This window comes from Leptonychotes weddellii, chromosome 6 (assembly GCF_054177405.1).
Source record: "Leptonychotes weddellii isolate Sample4059 chromosome 6, ASM5417740v2, whole genome shotgun sequence".
In the NCBI taxonomy this organism is placed as follows: domain Eukaryota; kingdom Metazoa; phylum Chordata; class Mammalia; order Carnivora; family Phocidae; genus Leptonychotes; species Leptonychotes weddellii.
This window is the reverse complement of record NC_138374.1, coordinates 67,130,521-67,148,241: the sequence shown is the minus strand read 5'-3', so window position 1 is coordinate 67,148,241 and position 17,721 is coordinate 67,130,521. Positions and strand designations below refer to the sequence as shown.

The 17,721-nt window shown below is 37.4% G+C and overlaps 1 protein-coding gene across 1 annotated transcript in view; it reads right to left on the bottom strand.

The window, feature by feature from the left end:
• The window catches only part of RYR2 (ryanodine receptor 2), a 652,366-nt gene that overhangs the window by 461,106 nt on the left and 173,539 nt on the right, over window positions 1-17,721 (bottom strand). The gene's annotated exons all lie outside the window — the stretch shown is intronic.

The window sequence follows — 17,721 nt, the reverse complement described above, 5'->3', positions numbered from 1 at the left end:
TTACAGGGCCCTCAGAACCTCTCTTTTTGACTAGGCCTCAACACGGGCCTATAAAAACTAGACACTCTCAACAAAAATGATTTTGTCCATACCCCTTCCCTACACATTAAAAGACTTAATAATTCAGTTTCGAACAGCTTAATGCCATAGCCCTAGGATGACCCTAGCCACCCTTCAGGGCCTGTCTGGCAAGGCTGCCAAAAGATTTTATAGTTCGTTCTGGCCAACACCTGGCAATAGGCCCTACTACCCTTTCTTAGAGCATTTACTAAATAAAAAGGCTTTACAACTGTGAATCCTTCCTCTGTCCCTTTGGGATATACCTAGATCTCCTGCAACTCAAGAGTGTCTTTCTTGAAAACCTGAAAGCCATTCCCTTGAAATGTAATCATCAGGAAGGACAGGACCTCTGTTCCCCAGTATTGCCTGGAGAACAGAATCCTAACTTCAATAATTGCCAGCTAGCAGACACAGCTCTCCTAAACAGCATTTACTGTGACTATTCCTTTTAATTTCTCACTTCTCTTACTCTACTAAGCCCTCATGTTCCCCCCCCCGCTATTCTCTCCACTTCCTCCTGTAACATACCCAGTCACCTCCACACAAATCAAAATTGAGTTCAGGTCCCCCTGGACTCCCTTCCCCAATGCAGTAATATATCGCTGATTAAAATCTGTCTTTGCCAGGATAACCGGCCTCTGGCTTTGATTGTGTCTGATAGTAGCAGAGCCTAAAATAATGCAGTCCATTGTCCTAAGGCTTTCAGTAGCTCTCTTTATCTTTCAAATATAGCTGTAAGGGTTACCTGGCATTTGAAGCCCTGCCTCACCCCAACAGAACACTTAGGAATTCCTATTCACAGACAAATGCCTCTCCTGTTCCTTTGTCCTCACCCTCCTTATGTCCATACCCTCCTTATGTCCACCCTTCTTTCCACATCACATTCTATTTATCTCTATTCCTATTTCACTCCTTTGTTCTCTCATTCATATGTCAAACATTCATTAACTTTTTTTTTTTTTAAAGATCTCATTTATTTGTCAGAGAGCAAGAAAGTGCTGCAGCAGAGGGAGAAGCAGGCTCCTCGCTGAGCAGGGAGCCTGATGCGGGGCTCAATCCCAGGACCCTGGGACCATGACCTGAGCCGAAGGCAGACGCTTAATGACTGAGCCACCCAGGCGTCCCAATCATTAACTCTTAATTACCATTGGTCAAGAAGTCCAGCTCACATGCCATGCCTCTAACCTTCATAAAACCTCTTAACAGTTCTAGCCAGAAGCACTCTTTCCAAACTTTAGGATAGTGTGAGGACATTTAACCTGCAGACAGAACATTCTTCTTACATCATATCTTTAATTGTTGCCCCTATTGTATTTGTTCTAGCTTCTCCCGTAAGAATACACCTGACAGAATATATGTCCTATCAGCTACAGACACACCACAGCCCTGGACCACATCGGGCCCACTTTTTGTTTCTGTACAGCACAGGAGCCAAAAGTGGCTTTGATACTTTTTTAATAGTTGAAAAAAAAAAAAATCCCACAAATAACATTTTATGACACAGAAAATAGAAATTCAAACTTAAATGCCCATAAATATAGTTTTTATGGAACTCAAGGGTGCTCATTTGTTTACATACTGTCTATGGCTGTTCTCATGCTACAATGTCAGAGGTGAGTAGCTGCGACAAAATCATATGACCCACAGAGTCTAATTTATCATTTGCCTTTTTACAGAAAAAGTGTGTCAACCCCTATGTGAGATCATCATTTGCTACAGTTGTGCTCACTCCAGTGATGGCTAAACCATACTTTCAGATCCAGAAAGTAAAACAGTGTATAAGACCCTCCTTCAGTTTTCAGGTTTTTACAGGCTTCCATTTAATTCAGCCCTGATCATCTAAGTTGTCAGCTTCTCCTTCCCTTCTCTTAGTTCTGTTCTCTACTGCTATAATCAGTATGCCATCATCGTAAGTCCTAAGTCCTAGCATGTGCCTCCAGGACAATGCTGCTCCTCTCTCTGCAGATGCCTTAGGTACTTTTATTTGTGAGGACCAAAGCTTCCAGAATGCAACAGGTCATCAGTTTCATGCCCACCAACGCCCATGCCATTTGGCAGGAGTGTGAATTGAGGTGACGGGAGTCACTGGAGGGACCAACACACTGCTGTTCACTTTCCTTGTTAGCACAGTCCCTTGAGCAAAGGCAGGTAGGTTGGTTAGGTGGATTCAAGTGTCTGCCAACCTTTCTAGAGTGTTTGAGGTGAACCTATGTGTGTCGAAGTGAACTCCAGGTAGGTTTTTCTCCAACTGGTACCATCTGCCTTATAACTAGTAGATTTCCCCCCCCCCCATATTTTAGATTGTTTTCCAGTCTTAGATTTCAGGGTTTTCTCAAGTTTTTATTTCAAGAAACATAGTGGGAATCAGAAGCTTAGTATTGACTATAATGAGAATTCTTTAAAGTCTTTAAAAGATTCCAAGAATGAATCCATAGCTCCTAAGACAATCTATCATTGTGGTACTATTCAAGTATCCCATAGAATGCTTCCTACTTGGGGGATTTCAATTATGTCATCTTTGTCCTTTTGTATCACCACCCCTTCCTAACCGGGTAGCAGCATCAACGTATACATAAGACACTAAGAACAACCATTTCCACACAGCTTACAAATTACAAGTTAACGAATAGTTCTACTCTGGCCATAAATAACTGGCTAAAAATTGTTAGGCATTTCCTCACGATGCTTCCATTCCAGCAGAACTTTGTGTAAGTACTCAATCGTTGAGTCTCCGTCAACTGGATATTCAAAATCAGGATGTTTCCTTTCTGCCACACTTACCATTGCCTTTGTTTTCCTCTTAAAGTACTGGCAAAGAAATAATTATATAACTAAAACACAAGGATTTTGAGAAACAAACATGGCTACTGATCATTTATGTTCTTTCGCAAACACATTGGCCTTTTTCCTCCCTTTTGCCCAAAGCAAAATTCTGTGAAAATCATAATAAAGTAAATAGAACAAAGCAACAATAATGTTAATATTTATTTTCCTATAATTATATTAATCTTCAGAGGAAACACATTGAGAAACTACCATCTGTTGCTTAAAATGTCTCATAAACTTCATTTTTAAAGTGGATCTTCCTTACTTCATCCAGCATTTATTTTATACTGACATTTTTATTATTCAAAAATTTTCACTTGAATAAGAAGAACAGTTCATCTGGAATATCACAACTATTATGCATCATTAATATCCTAATGCATTATTTATAGTGGTGAATAATATCCTGAAATGAGAAGTCACTGAAGATAAAATATTGCTCTATCATGTTCCATTAAGGAAAAACACACTTTTAATTAAAGTGATGCCAGAGAATTTAGAAGAAATGGAAAGAGTTTTTGAGATTGTTCTATTGACAAGGCTCAACTTCCTTTTTGGAAGCCTGATAAAAAAATCAACAGTGTTGTTTTAATACATGCAGTGGATATGGACCAGTCTTAGAAATACAGTAGCACTGAAATATTAGGCTGAGACAGATCTTAAAAATTCTTATTCATCTCTGCCCTGAGTCTACAAAGAGTAACACCAGAAAACTATGCTTGTCACAATAAGATCATTAAGAATTTTTTTTTAATAAATTTTCTCTTTTGGGAGACTTCATGACTATTGACAAAAGACTGACCTAAGACTATTACTGATTCTCTAAGTTAATATACACTTATGTGTGTGGGCACACCAAGTATCATTCCATACATGCGTATGTTTCAATATCCTTTCTAACTGGACAATATACATGAAGGCTATTGAGACCTTCATTTTTATAACCACCTATTTTATGGATTTCTCTCACAAATCCATTTTGCAGTAGTTTTTCCACTGATTTTCTTCGGACTTTTAGCTAGATCATCAAGTCATCTGCAACTGTCTCTTCATATCCAAGCTTAAATCTCTAAGTCTAATTACATTGGCTCAAGCCTCCAACACACACATGGACAACAGAGAGATAATGAATATCCTTAACTTACGCCTAATTCTGATGAGTGATCCCCTGTAAATAAAGTATTGACTTTTCAAGTCTGTGTTTGTAAAATAACATTAGTGAAGCTATCCACCAACTCCTATTTTTATTAGCTTCTGAAACATACACTCTGAATTTTGTCAAGTGACTTTTCCCTATCTTCAGAGATGTCCAAAAGGTTTTTCTCCTTAGCACTACTAATATGAAGAAATTACTAATTATATATATATTTTTTTATATTGAGCCACTCTTGGATTCCTGGAACAAACTACTTGGTCATGATGTTTGTTTTAATGCAACATTGGTTTCTTTAAAAAAATATTTTATTTCAGATTTCTGTATCAATATTCATTAAGTGAAACTGATCAATAATTTTCCAAAGTAATTTTTTAAAGATTTTTAGAATCCATTTTATAACTTACTTGATGAAATAAATGTGGAGGTTTCTTTCTTAGGTTTTAGAATCTGAATAATATACCTAAGGGATAATCTGACTCTAGTGTATTTCCTGTCAGAAAATTCTTTTACTGCTTTATTTATCTGATAATTATCCTGTTTAGACTTTCTGTGGTAAATTTAATTTTTTCTAAAAAGTGATTCATTTCATGAAGATCCTCAAATCCACTTGCATATAATTGAGCAAATGGTCTCTTATGATTTAATTTCCTCTGTTTCTATCATTATCCCCTCCTACCTTTATGAAACTTTTACTATTTGAATATTTGTGCTTTCTTTTTGATTGAATTAGTGGTTTGCCTATTGATTTTTTTTTCAAAGAACCAATCTTTAACGCATCCATTTCCTTTTTATTTTGTTAATTCCATCCTGTTGCTTTCTTTTGTTTACTTTGTTTTTTTTTTCTAGTTTTTAATGTGGTTGATTCATTTATTTTTTTTTAAGATTTTTTAATTTATTTATTTGAGAGAAAGAATAAGAGAGAAAGAGAGAGAGCACAAGAGGGAGGAGGGTCAGAGGGAGAAGCAGACTCCCCGCTGAGCAGGAAGCCCCATGCGGGACTCCATCCTGGGACTCCAGGATCATGACCTGAGCCAAAGGCAGTCGCTTAACCAACTGAGTCACCCAGGCGCCCCTATTTTTTTTGTTTTTATTGATATATACATTTGATGCTAAAACCTCTCTTCTCATAGCTTCCTTAGCTGTGTCCCACATATTCTACAACATCACGTATTCATTCTGTGTTCAAGAAATTCTTCAGTTTTATTTGATACTTCTACGTTCACTCAACACTTAATACTGTGACTTGTTAATTCTTACGTAGAAGGGACTTTAGTTGGGTTTTGGCTTTTTTTTTTGGAAAATCAATTTCTAGTTTTATTTCTTTAGACTGATGTTTATATTATTGCTGTTCTTTGGAATTTACTGTTTTTGTGTATGTGTGTGTGACCTAAGATATGGTCAATATTCTTTAATGTTTTATGTGAAACTTTTAAAAACGTATACTCTGAGGTTCAAGTCTTGACATGTCTTTATAAGGTCGACCTCAGTGAGCTTTTTATACTAAGCATTTTACTTATTTTTTCTACCTGAAGTGTGTTATATCTCCTCTATTATTAATTTGTACTCTATTCTCTTGGCATCTATAGTTTTTGGTTTGTGGAAGTGGTTTCTGTTACTGGGTGCATATACCTACGTAATCTTCACTGAGAAGTATACCCCTTAAAATTATTAGATATCCTTGTCTCTTTTCAAGGCTTTTGGTCTGAATTATGCCTTATCCAATAATGGGTTTGAGAAACTCTATTTTTATTTGTGCTTCTTAGTATATCCTTGTCCATCCTTTTATTTGTACTTTCTGTATCTGTTTCAGTAGATATAAAGTCACACTTGCCTTTGCTAATCAATCCTAAAATTTTAAGTTCTTATTTTAATAGGTCAGTCAAGTCCTCTTACAGTTACTTATATGAAAGTTTAATATAATGTTTGCAAACTCCCCCCACTCTTCTCCCATTTTTGGTAGTTTACCAACTTCACAGTGTTGAGCATAGACCCACTTCTCGTGACGCTCTCTCCTTCAAAATCATGAGCCTCAACAACTTGAATAAATGCTCACTGCTTGCTTCCAACCAGTCCTCCTGCCAGAGTCTCTACTGGAGCTCATTTTCCAGTAAATTCCTAAAGAAGGGCTCACGGAAACAATATCCCCAAATTTTTTCACATTCATAATAGTTTGTTTCTGGCTTTTCCATGAAAAGTCAGTTTGGCTGGAACCCTTGACTCAGATTTCCTTGAGTTTCTTGATATATTACTCCATTTTCACTTGGCATAAAGCACTGGTGTTATAAAATCTGATGACAACGTGACCTCTTTTAAAAGTGACTTGCCTTTTTTTCTGGATTCAACAGATTTTTTTTTCTTTACCTTTAATGAATATAGTTTACTAAAATAATCTGTCCTGGCCAGCTAAGAAGTTGGTTTTCCAAGGTATGCACTATGCATTTTCAATGTATAGTTTCAAGGAAGTGTTCCTGAGCTTTCGTATTCTTCCCAGGGTCTTTTATTATAAGTACATTAGATGTTCTTCTAACATGTTCTGTTGTTCTTTTTTATAGACTTATTTTCTTCTTTTTTTTCTTTAAGTAGGCTCCACGCCCAATATGGAGCCCAACATGAGGCTTGAACTCACAACCCCGAGATGAAGACCTGAGCTGAGATCAAGAGTCAGACGCTCAACCAATTGAGCCACCCAGGAGCCCCCATAAACAGACTATTTCTTACAGATTTAGGTTCACAGCAAAACTGCATGGAAGGTACAGGTATTTTCCCATACACTCTCTGCCTGCACATCTGCACAGTCTTCCCCATTATTAACATCCCCCACCACAGTGGTACATTAGTTATGACACCGATACATTTAATTGCCCAAAGTCCATAGTTTACATTAGGGTTTACTCTTGGTGCTGTACATCTTATGAATTTTGACAAATGTATGACATGTATCCATCATTATATTATCATACAGAATAAATTTGCTGTTCTAAAATCCTCCATGTTCCACCTTTTCACCCTTCCTGTCCTCCCTAACCCTTGGCAACCACTGATCTTTTCACGGTCTCTAGAGTTTTTTCTGTTCCAGAATGTCATATAGCAAGAATCATACAGTTCATAGCCTTTTCAGATTGGCCTCTTTCACTCATTAGTAGGTATTTAAATTTTCTTCATGTCCTTTTGTGGCTTGATAGTTCATTTCTTTTTAATGATGAATAATATTCCATCATCTGTATATAGCACAGTTTATTTATCCATTCACTTACTGAAGGATATCTGGATTGCTTCCAAGTTTTGGCAATTACGAATAAAGCTTCTATAAACAACTATGTGCAAGTTTTTGTGTGTATGTAAGTTTTACAACTCCTTTGGGTAAGTACCAAGGAGCACAATCACTGGATTGTGGTAAGAGTATACTTAGTTTTGTAAGAAACCACCAAACTGTCTTCCAAAGTGGCTGAACCATTCCCATTGCTCCACATGCTCACCAGCATTTGGTGTTGTCAGTGTTCTGGAATCTGGCCATTCTGATAGGTCTAGTGGTATCTCATTTTCATTTGCACTGCCCTAATGATATATCATGTGCTGCATTTTTTCACGTGCTGATTTGTCATATAGATATCTTCTTTGGTGAGGTGCTTGTTAAGGTCTTTGGCCCATTTGTGAATCAGTTTATTTCTTACTTTTGAGTTTTAAGAGTTCTTTTGATATTTTGGTTAACAGTCTTTTATTAGAAGTATCTTTTGCAAGTTTTTTCTCCCAGTCTAAGGCTAATCTTCTCATTCTTTTGACATTGTCTTCCCCAGAACACAGGTTTCTAATTTTAACGAAGTCCAGCTTACTAACTTATTCTTTCATGGGTTGTACATTTGCTGTTTTATCTAAAAAGTCATCACCATATCCAACATTACCTAGGTTTTCTATTATGTTATTTTCTAGGATTTTATAGTTTTGTATTTTAAAGTCTACGATCCATTTCGAGTTAATTTTTGTGAAGGGTATCACGTCTGTCTAGTTTGTTTGTTTTTTTCACTAAGGTGTCCAGTTATTCCAGTACCACTTGTTAGAAAGACTGCCTTTGTTCCATTGTATTCCTTTTGTTCTTTTGACAAAAATCAGTGACTGTATTTGTCAGTCTATTTCTGGACTCTATTCTGTTCCACTGATCTACTGGTATATTCTTTCACCAAGACCACACTGTCAATCTTTAATCCTCTAGTTTTTAAGACAACTTCATTTTCTCCTTCAATATTATGCTGTCTATTCTGGGTCTTTGGATGCTCTAAATAAACTTCAAAAACAGTTTGTCAATATCTGCAAAATAACTTGCTGGGATTTTGATAGGCATTGCATTAAATCTACAGATCAAGTCTGACAGAACTAACATTTTGATAATACTGAGTCTTCCTATTCACGAACATAGAATATCTCTGCATTTATTTAGCTCTTCTTTGCTATCTCTCACCTGAGTTTTATAGTTTTTATCTTACAGATCTTGTAATATTTTCTTAGGTTTATAACTAAGGTGTTTTTTTGTTTTTTGTTTTTTTTGCATTCTAAGATAAATGGTGTCGTGTTTTTTATTTTATTTTAAGATTTTATTTATTTGCGAGAGAGACCGAGCAAGAGAGCATGAGCAGAGAAAGGGGCAGAGGGAGAAGCAGGCTCCCCGCTAAGCAAGGAGCCTGATGCAGGGCTTGATCCCAAGATGGTGGGATCATGACCTGAGCCTAAGGCAGACACTTAACAGACTAAGCCACCCAGGCGCCCCAAGGTATTGTGTTTTAAATTTCAAATTCTAGTTGTTCATTGCTGGTATTCAGGAAAGCAGCTGACTTTTGTATATTAAATTTGTATCCTGCAACATTGCTATAACTGCTTATTTAGTTGATTCTTTCAGATTTTCTACATAGATAAGCAGACCATCTGCAAACAGTTATATTTCTTCCTTCCCCACTTGTATGCCTTTTACTTCTCTTATTTTTTAAGATTTTATTTGAGAAAGAGAGTGCAGGGCGCCTGGGTGGCTCAGTCGTTAAGCGTCTGCCTTAGGCTCAGGTCATGATCCCAGGGTCCTGGGATCGAGCCCCGCATCAGGCTCCCTGCTCGGTGGGAAGCCTGCTTCTCCCTCTCCCACTCCCCCTGCTTGTGTTCCTGCTCTCGCTATCTCTCTCTGTCAAATAAATAAATAAAATCTTTAAAAATAAAAAAAGAGAGAAAGAGAGTGCACAAGCACAGGGTTGGTGCAGAGGGAGAAGCAGACACACCACTGAGCAGGGAACCCGATGTGGGACTCGATCCCAGGACCCTGGGATCATGACCTGAGCCGAAGGCAGACCTTAACTGACTGAGCCACTCAGGTGCCCCTTCTCTTTATCTTATTGCATTAGCTAATACTTCCAGCATAATGTTGAAAATCAGTGGTGAGAGTGGCTTGTTTCTTTTTTTTTTTTTATGTTAATGTTAATCCCCATACATTACATCATTAGTTTTTGATGTAGTGTTCCATGATTCATTGTTTGCGTATAACACCCAGTGCTCCATGCAATATGTGCTCTCCTTAATACCCATCACCAGGCTAACCCATCCCCTACCCCCTCCTCTCTAGAACGCTCGGTTTGTTTCTCAGAGACCATAGCCTCTGTTTCTGATCTTAGTGAGAAAACTTCAAGCTTCTCATTACTAAGATGTTAGCTATAGATTTTCTATAGTCTTCATGAAGTTGAGAAAGTTCCCCTCTACGCCTAGTTTACTGAGGGTTTTTATCATAAATGGATGTTGGATTTTGTCAAATACTATTTCTGTACCTAATAATATGATCCTGTGATTTTTCCTTTTTTCCTTTATAGGGGTTGATTTTTGAATTTGAACCAGCCTTGCTTACCTGGGATAATAAATCCTATGTGGTCATGGCATATAATTCTTTTTATACACTGTTTGATTCAATTTGTTAATATGAGAAGTATTGGTCTGTAGTTTTGTTTTTTTTTTCTTGTATTTGTCAGGTTTTGATCTTAGAGTAATCTTGGCCTCAGAGAATGAGTTACGAAGTATTTCTTTTGCTTCTATCCTCTGAAAGAGATTATCGTTAACCCATACAGTTTCTTCTTTAAATGTCTGATAGAATTCACAAGTGAATCCATCTGGGCCTGTTGCTTTTAGTATGGAAAGTTATTAACTGTTGATTCAATTTAATACTATAAGCCTATTCAGATTGTCTGTAACTTCTTCTGTGCATTTTGGCAGATTGTGTCTTTCAAGGAATTGGTCCATTTCACCTAGTTTATGAAATCTGTGGGCAAAGATTTATAATATTGCTTTATTATCTACTTAATGTTCATGGGATCTATAGTGATGTCTCTTGTTTCTGATATTAGTAATTTTTATTCTCTTTTTTTTTTCTTAATTAGCCTGGCTAGAAGCTTATTGATTTCATTGATCTTCTCAATTAAATGGCTTTTTTTATTGATTTTCTTTGATTTTCTGTTTTCAATTTCATGTATTTCTGCTCTAATTCTCTTTCTTTTCTTCTGCTTTCTTTGGATTTAATTTGTTCTTCTCTTTCTAGTTTCCTAAGATGGGAGTTTAGATTATTGATTTTAGATCTTCCTCTTTTTCAATAGATGCACTCAGTACTTTACATTTCCCCCCTAAACACTGCTTTTGCTGCAGCTCACAAATTTTGATAGGTTGTGATTTCATTTTCATTTAGTTCAAAATATATTCTTTAATTTATCATAGGTTTATTAACCATGTGTTATTTAAAAGCATGTTAATCTCCAAGTATTTTGACATTTTTTACCTTTCTACTTTAATTCAGGTGTTGTCTGAGATCAGATATTGTAGGATTTCTGTTCTTTTAAATTTGTTAAGTTGTATGTTATGGCCCAGAATATGGTCTATCTTGGTGAATGTGTCCATATGAGCTTGAGAAAAATGTGTATTCTGCTATTGCTGGGTGAAGTAAACCATGCATGCCCATTATATCCAGTTGATTGATAGTGTTGTATAGTTCAACTATGCCCTTACTAATTTTCTGCCTTTTAGGTCTCCCCATTTCTGATAAAGGGGTGTTGAAGTGTCCACCTGAGACAATGGATTCATTTATTTTTCCTTGTAGTCCTTTCAGTTTTTGCCTCACATGCTTTGATGCTCTGTTGTTAGACACATACATGTTAAGGACTGTTACGAGAACAGATTCCTTTATAATCGTGTAATGCCGTTCTTAATCCCTGATAACTTTCCTTACCTTGAAGCCTGCTATTCCTACTTCTTCATTATTGTTAGCATGATATATCTTTCTCCAACCATTTGCTTTTAACCTATGTGTCTTTATATTTGAGGTAAGTTTCCTGTAGGCAAGAAACAGGTGGGTGTCATTTTTGATCCAGTCTGACAAGCTCTGTCTTTTAATTGATGCATTTAAACCACTAATGTTCAAAGTAATTATTGAGGTAAGTGGATTAAGATCTACCATATTAGTTTATGTTTTCTATTTGTTGCCGTTATTCTTTGTTTCCACTTTTGTCTTCCACTCTTTTTCTGCCTTTACTGGCTTTAACTGAACATTTCACATGATTTTATTTTCTCTCCTTTACGTATAAGTTTTACTTTTTTTGGTTTACTTTTAAAAAGTGGTTTTCTTAGAGTCTGCAATATGCATTCACAACTAATCCAAATCCGCTTTCAAGTAACATTATACTCATATTCCATGGGTAGTGGACATACCTTATAACAAAATAACCCTAATTCATCCCTCTCATCCTTTGTAGCATTGCTGTTATTCATTTCACTTGTACGTAAGCATACACAGGCAAATACAGTGTTGCTGTTATTACTCTGAGCAAACTTTTATCTGTTATATCAATTAAGAAAAAGAAAAATAAAAAATTTTAATGTTACCTTCGCCAATGCTTCCTTCCTTCCTTTACGTAAACTCAAGTTTCTGAGCTTCCTTCTTGCTGAAGAGTTTTTTCAACATTTCTTCTAAGTCAAGTCTACCGGCAACAAATTTCTTCAATTTCTGAGAAAGTCCTTTCTCCTTCACTCTTAAAGGGCAATTTTGCAGGATACAGAATTCTAGGTTGATAGCTTTTCCCTCCCAACATTTTAAATATTTCATTCTCTTCTTGCTTCCATAGTTTCTAAAAAACTGGATGTGATTCTTATTTTTCTCTTTTATAGGTAAGTTGTTTTTTCCTCTAGCTTCTTTCAGGATTTTTTCTTTACCTTTAATTTTCTGTACCTTGAAAATGATATGCCTATATGTAGTGGGGTTTTTGCATTCATCCTTCTTGGTGTTATCTTAACTTCCTAGATCTGTGGTTAGATGTAGGACACGAACTTGCAGAAATTCTCAGTCATTATTGTTTCAAATATTTCTTCTTATTCCTTTCTTCATGTTTCTAGAGCTCTTTTGTAGTTGTCCTACAGTTCTTGAATATTCTGTCTTTTTTTTTTTTTAATCCAATCCTTTTTTATTTTCCTTTACTTTTCAGTTTTGGAGGTTTCTATGGTGATATCCTCAAACTCAGATTCTTTGCTCAGCCGAGTCCAGTCTAATAATAAGCCACCAAAGGCATTCTTAATTTCTGTCAGTGCTTTTGTTCTCCAGCATTTTCTTTCTTTGAATTCCATCTCTGCTTACATTGCCCATCTGTTTTTGCAGGCTGTCTATTTTATGAACTGGAGCCTTTAGCATATTAATCATAGTTGTTTTAAATTCCTGGTCTGATAATTCCCACACTGCTGCCATATCTGAGTCTAGTTCTGATCCCTGCTCTGTCTCTTCCAACAGTGTTTGTTGCCTTTTAGTATGTGATTTTTTTCTTGATAGACACACAGGATGTTTTGGGTAAAGGGAATTGCAGTAAACAAGCCTTTAGTAATGCGATGGTAAGGTATGGGAGGAGGAAGTGTTTTATGGTTCTGTTAAGTCTCGTTCTCTCAGTGAGCCTGTGCCTCTGGATTGTGAACTTCACGGGTTTCTCAGTTTCCACCCACCTTAGGTGAGACAGGATGGCAAGAGTGGGCTGGACTTGGGTATTTCCTTTCCCCCAGTTGGGTTACTCACTGATACATCCCAGCAGGTTGCATTCTGGCAAAACAGTCTCTCTGGAGGGCAGACCTTGTTAAGAACATAATACTCTGGGGGCGCCTGGGTGGCTCAGTCGTGAAGTGTCTGCCTTCGGCTCAGGTCATGATTCCAGGGTCCTGGGATCGAGCCCCGCATCGGGCTTCCTGCTAGGCGGGAAGCCTGCTTCTCCCTCTCCCTCTCCCCCCCGCTTGTGTTCCCTCTCTCGCTGTATCTCTCTCTGTCAAATAAATAAATAAAATCTTTAAAAAAAAAAAAAAAAAAAAGAACATAATACTCTGGATTATTTCAAACTGATTCTTTTTCCCCTCTCCCTGGCAGAAGCACGAGGAAATTTTTCTCCAACATTTGCTGTGAGCACCTGGTAGAACCCCAGGAGGTAAGACTCCCAAAAGCGTGGGTCCCCCTGCACAGCTGGATCCCCCTGGATTTTCTAACTCTTAGAGTTGTCCACACTGAGCCTCCAGAAACTCATCAGTTCCAATTTAGGTTTCCCCACCCAGCACTGGCTCCTGCAGTGGTTGCTGCTCACGTGGGCTGTGATTCTCTGCACCTGCCTGTCAGTCTCTTCAATTTGGCAGGGGCGGGGGGTACAAGTTTGCCCTGTGACCTCATGGATCTAAGAAGCGTTGTTGATTTTTCACTTTGCCAACCTTTTACTTGTTAGGACAGAGTGGTAACCTCCAAGCGTCTGACATGCTGGACAGGAACCTGGAAGTTTCCCCACATGCTTTTATCTCTTCATTTCCTTTGTATATATATATATATTGGATATATATATATAATATATGCTTATATATAATAGATATATATACTTTACAAGTTTTCACTTTTCCATCTTCTATTATTCTTAAGGCATTACCCATGGGTTTATTATTTTTTTTTAAGATTTTATTTATTTATTCATAAGAGACACAGAGAGAGAAGCAGAGGGAGAAGCAGGCTCCCCGCTGAACAGGGAGCCCGATGCGGGACTCGATCCCAGGACCCTGGGATCATGACCTGAGCCGAAGGCAGACACTTAACCATCTGAGCCACCCAGGTGCCCTACCCATGGGTTTATACACTCTCGTGTCCTTTCTAGTTCAGTCTCCATTTCTAAAGTTAGTTTCTCCGTGATTTTTAATTCCGTCCTGTTAGCTTTCAGCTCTTTTCAAATCTTTTTCTTCTCTACTCACCTTTTTTGAGTTTATAATCTATGCTGTTCCCTCAGAGCAGCTCTCTTCTCTGAATTTCTTTTAGTTCATTTTGGAACATCATGTAACAGTTTTAAGTCTGGTGGACTTGTATTGCCTATAAATACTATTATGCTCCTTGTTCTGTCTCTTTGACATATAAAATTACATATACATATATACATTACATGTAAAAGATAACTGCAAATAATTATGTAAATAAATATAAATTAGATTACTCCACTCATTATTATACATAAGTTACACATAATTACATATAATTATAAGGTATACATAATGGTTTTATATATAGTATAATTATATGTATACATGTATAGTATCATTATATATAGTATGTATAAATTATACATGTATGTATATATAATGGTTTATATTTTGTATAATTATATGTATATAACATATGGTATAATTATATGTATATAGTACGGTATGTGCAGTATACGTAGGTATATTATGGAAAGTAAAAAGGGAAACACCAACCAGGAGCAGAATTATGTCTACAGGCAATAAAGACACAGCAGATAAACAGATAAAACTGGAAGGAACTTTCTCATAGAAAAGGAGGGTGGGTCAGTATAGCTTCTGTAGCTATATGGCCCTAGAGTATCATATTCTGCTTTCACCCAGTATTCAAAACACAACCATTCTTTTATGAGATTTCTTGGCTCTGTTTCCCTCCCTCCCCCTTACCTGATACTTCTCTAGCCTTTGCTCCTGCTCAATCCATACTCGATTCTCAATCATTTCCCCTCAAAGCAAGGCCTGTCTAGAAGGAGGTTTTAACAGGTTCATTTCAAAAGTCATAGGCCAAGACTGCTTCAGAAACACTGGTTCATCTTTACCATGTCTCCCTTGTCCCCTCCTGGTTTCAGCTGCTGTTTCCACACTGGCCCACCATGTCCTCCAGGAGTATGTGTAACCGATTTTTGGACACGACAGAAACCAGGCTGCCTTTCCTCCACTTTCTGCAATACACGTCTGCACACCCTATGTGGGGATTACATGTCATCTAGTTTACTCTAGATCCTACGTTGTCTGTGCATGTGGGGTTCTGCTATCTTCCAGGCCCTGACTGCTTTTATGTCAGGATTCGCAGAGATGAGAACCTACGCTTCTCTGATAACTTCTCATCTCCCCTCAAAATTTTAATGATAACAAGGGCAGTCTGTCTGAAAGGGACTAGGTTCCTCAAAGCAAAAGTCCAACGTCCCCATCATAAAAGACAGAAAATGAAAAGTCATTCATATAAAGAATGCAAAGTATCCATGATTATAATTTACAAATGACTAACTGAAACATATCGTCAGGTTTGATGTTTGCACATTCTACAGGAAAACCTATGTTGGAGTTATGAACCATCCTCTGTCAGGCAGAAATCTGCATGAAGAGCTGTCCAGGAACATGAAACAGTCTTCTGAAAAAGTCAGTCCTGCCTTTGATTAAAAGATTCTGTAGCTTAAGACATTTCTGGGATCATTTCCAGGAACATGTATATAATTTACAGTGACTGACTACTCACTGCCCCCAATAACTTTGTTCTCTCCACCTTTTTAATAAATGCAGAAGACAACAAACTTGGCGGGGCGGAGGGGGGGAAGAGGGGCCATCTCCCATTTTCCACCAATGAAACTCAAATCTGCATAAAACACATCTGGACCCAGGCTTACATATTTTTTTTTTAAAGATTGAATTTATTTATTTGACAGAGAGAAAACGAGAGAGGGAACACAAGCAGGGGAAGTGGGAGAGGGCGAAGCAGGCTCCCTGCTGAGCAGGGGGCCCACTGCAGGGCTTGATCCCAGGACCCCGGGATCATGACCCAAGCCAAAGGCAGACACTCAACGACTGAGCCACCCAGGTGCCCCCAGGCTTACATATTTTAAACATGAACTGAGATCCAGAGTTTTGACTCTCTGTAATTAGAGAAAATTAAAAGTCTATAAAAGATATAATTGGGCTAAGAATGGTGGTCCCCTTTCAAACTTAATGATCCACTTAATTTTGTGGATGACTTACTGGTTCAAGGCACTGTGCCTGGTACTAAGCAATAAGAGATAAGAAAATAAATGAGATATGCTCTGGTCCTCCGGGAATTCAGAAGCTGGTGTATGTATCTGAGAGCAGGTGAGAAAGTGGTCCAGGTATTATACAGAATTAAGCCCAACTGCCAACATAACAGAAGTATAAACAAAGCACTTAAGAAGGGCAGAGAACAGAAGTCAGGGATCTCGGAAAAAAGCAACCCAGAAGAGGGACTATTTGAAATAGGCTTTGAAGGACAAGCAGCATTTCAGCCAGCTGAGAAATACCCGGAAGAAATATAGCACAGGGACAACAAAAGCAAATGGAACTATGGAAAAAAAAAAACAAAAAACAATGACATAGTAGGGGATTTTTGAGTAAGAGTGTATTTATGTTGTAAGAACTTACAAAAAAAAAAAGTTCAAATAGGTTTACTGGACTTCAATTGCTATTCATTCTATGCTTGATCAACATTATCAGTATCTCATCCTACATGCAAATTTTCAAAGATGCTAGAAAAGAATAAAATAGGATGACAACAAAAATGGTCAAAATGGTCAGTTTGCTAGATCATCATCAGTTAACAATGAGACTGTCAAGTGACCCTCCTAGAAAGGAACCAGTTTTTTTTTGTTTTGTTTTGTTTTTTTTATTCTTATGTTAATCCCCATACATTACATCAAAAAGGAACCAGTTTAAACGGATGCCTAGCCCAAATCAACGCCTTGATTGCCGCATGATATGCCTACTACAAATCAGAAGCATTTGCTTTTAGTGTTGGAAAACAGCTCTTACGTTAAAGGAACAAGAGAACAATAGCCAGCAAAGCGTTCAACATAATGTGAAAATCAAAAACCAGCCAGCTAAATGGTGCCTGGTTCTAGGCACTACAGAATATCAGAAACCACAGGGAATGTGCTAAATGTTAAAATGCTTAATATCTTCCTCTTAAGAATACTTTTCACAAGTAACACCTATCACCGTAATTTGTACGAAGAGAATGCTCAATAAATACTTGTCGAATCAAAAATAAATCTAACCCCGGCTATAAAATACATAATGTTTTGCCACCCACTATTACAATGTTAATCATGTTACCTGGCATTGAATTATTATAATAAATGAATCATATGTATACATTGCTCAGTATTTTTTCACAGAATAACCAAAGAGGTACTGTGGTATAAAGGAAAGAATCAGGGATTTGAAGCCAAAAGGCCAAGGTGTAAGTGTGAAAAACCATTGCTAATACTGTGGCTTCGAATCACATTAAGCCTTTTAGGCACAGTACCTGACCTCTATTAGCTTCCCACGTCCCCACCTGTACAATGAATTTGACAGCAAGAACTATACACACTCTTACAGCAGCAGCTGAATGA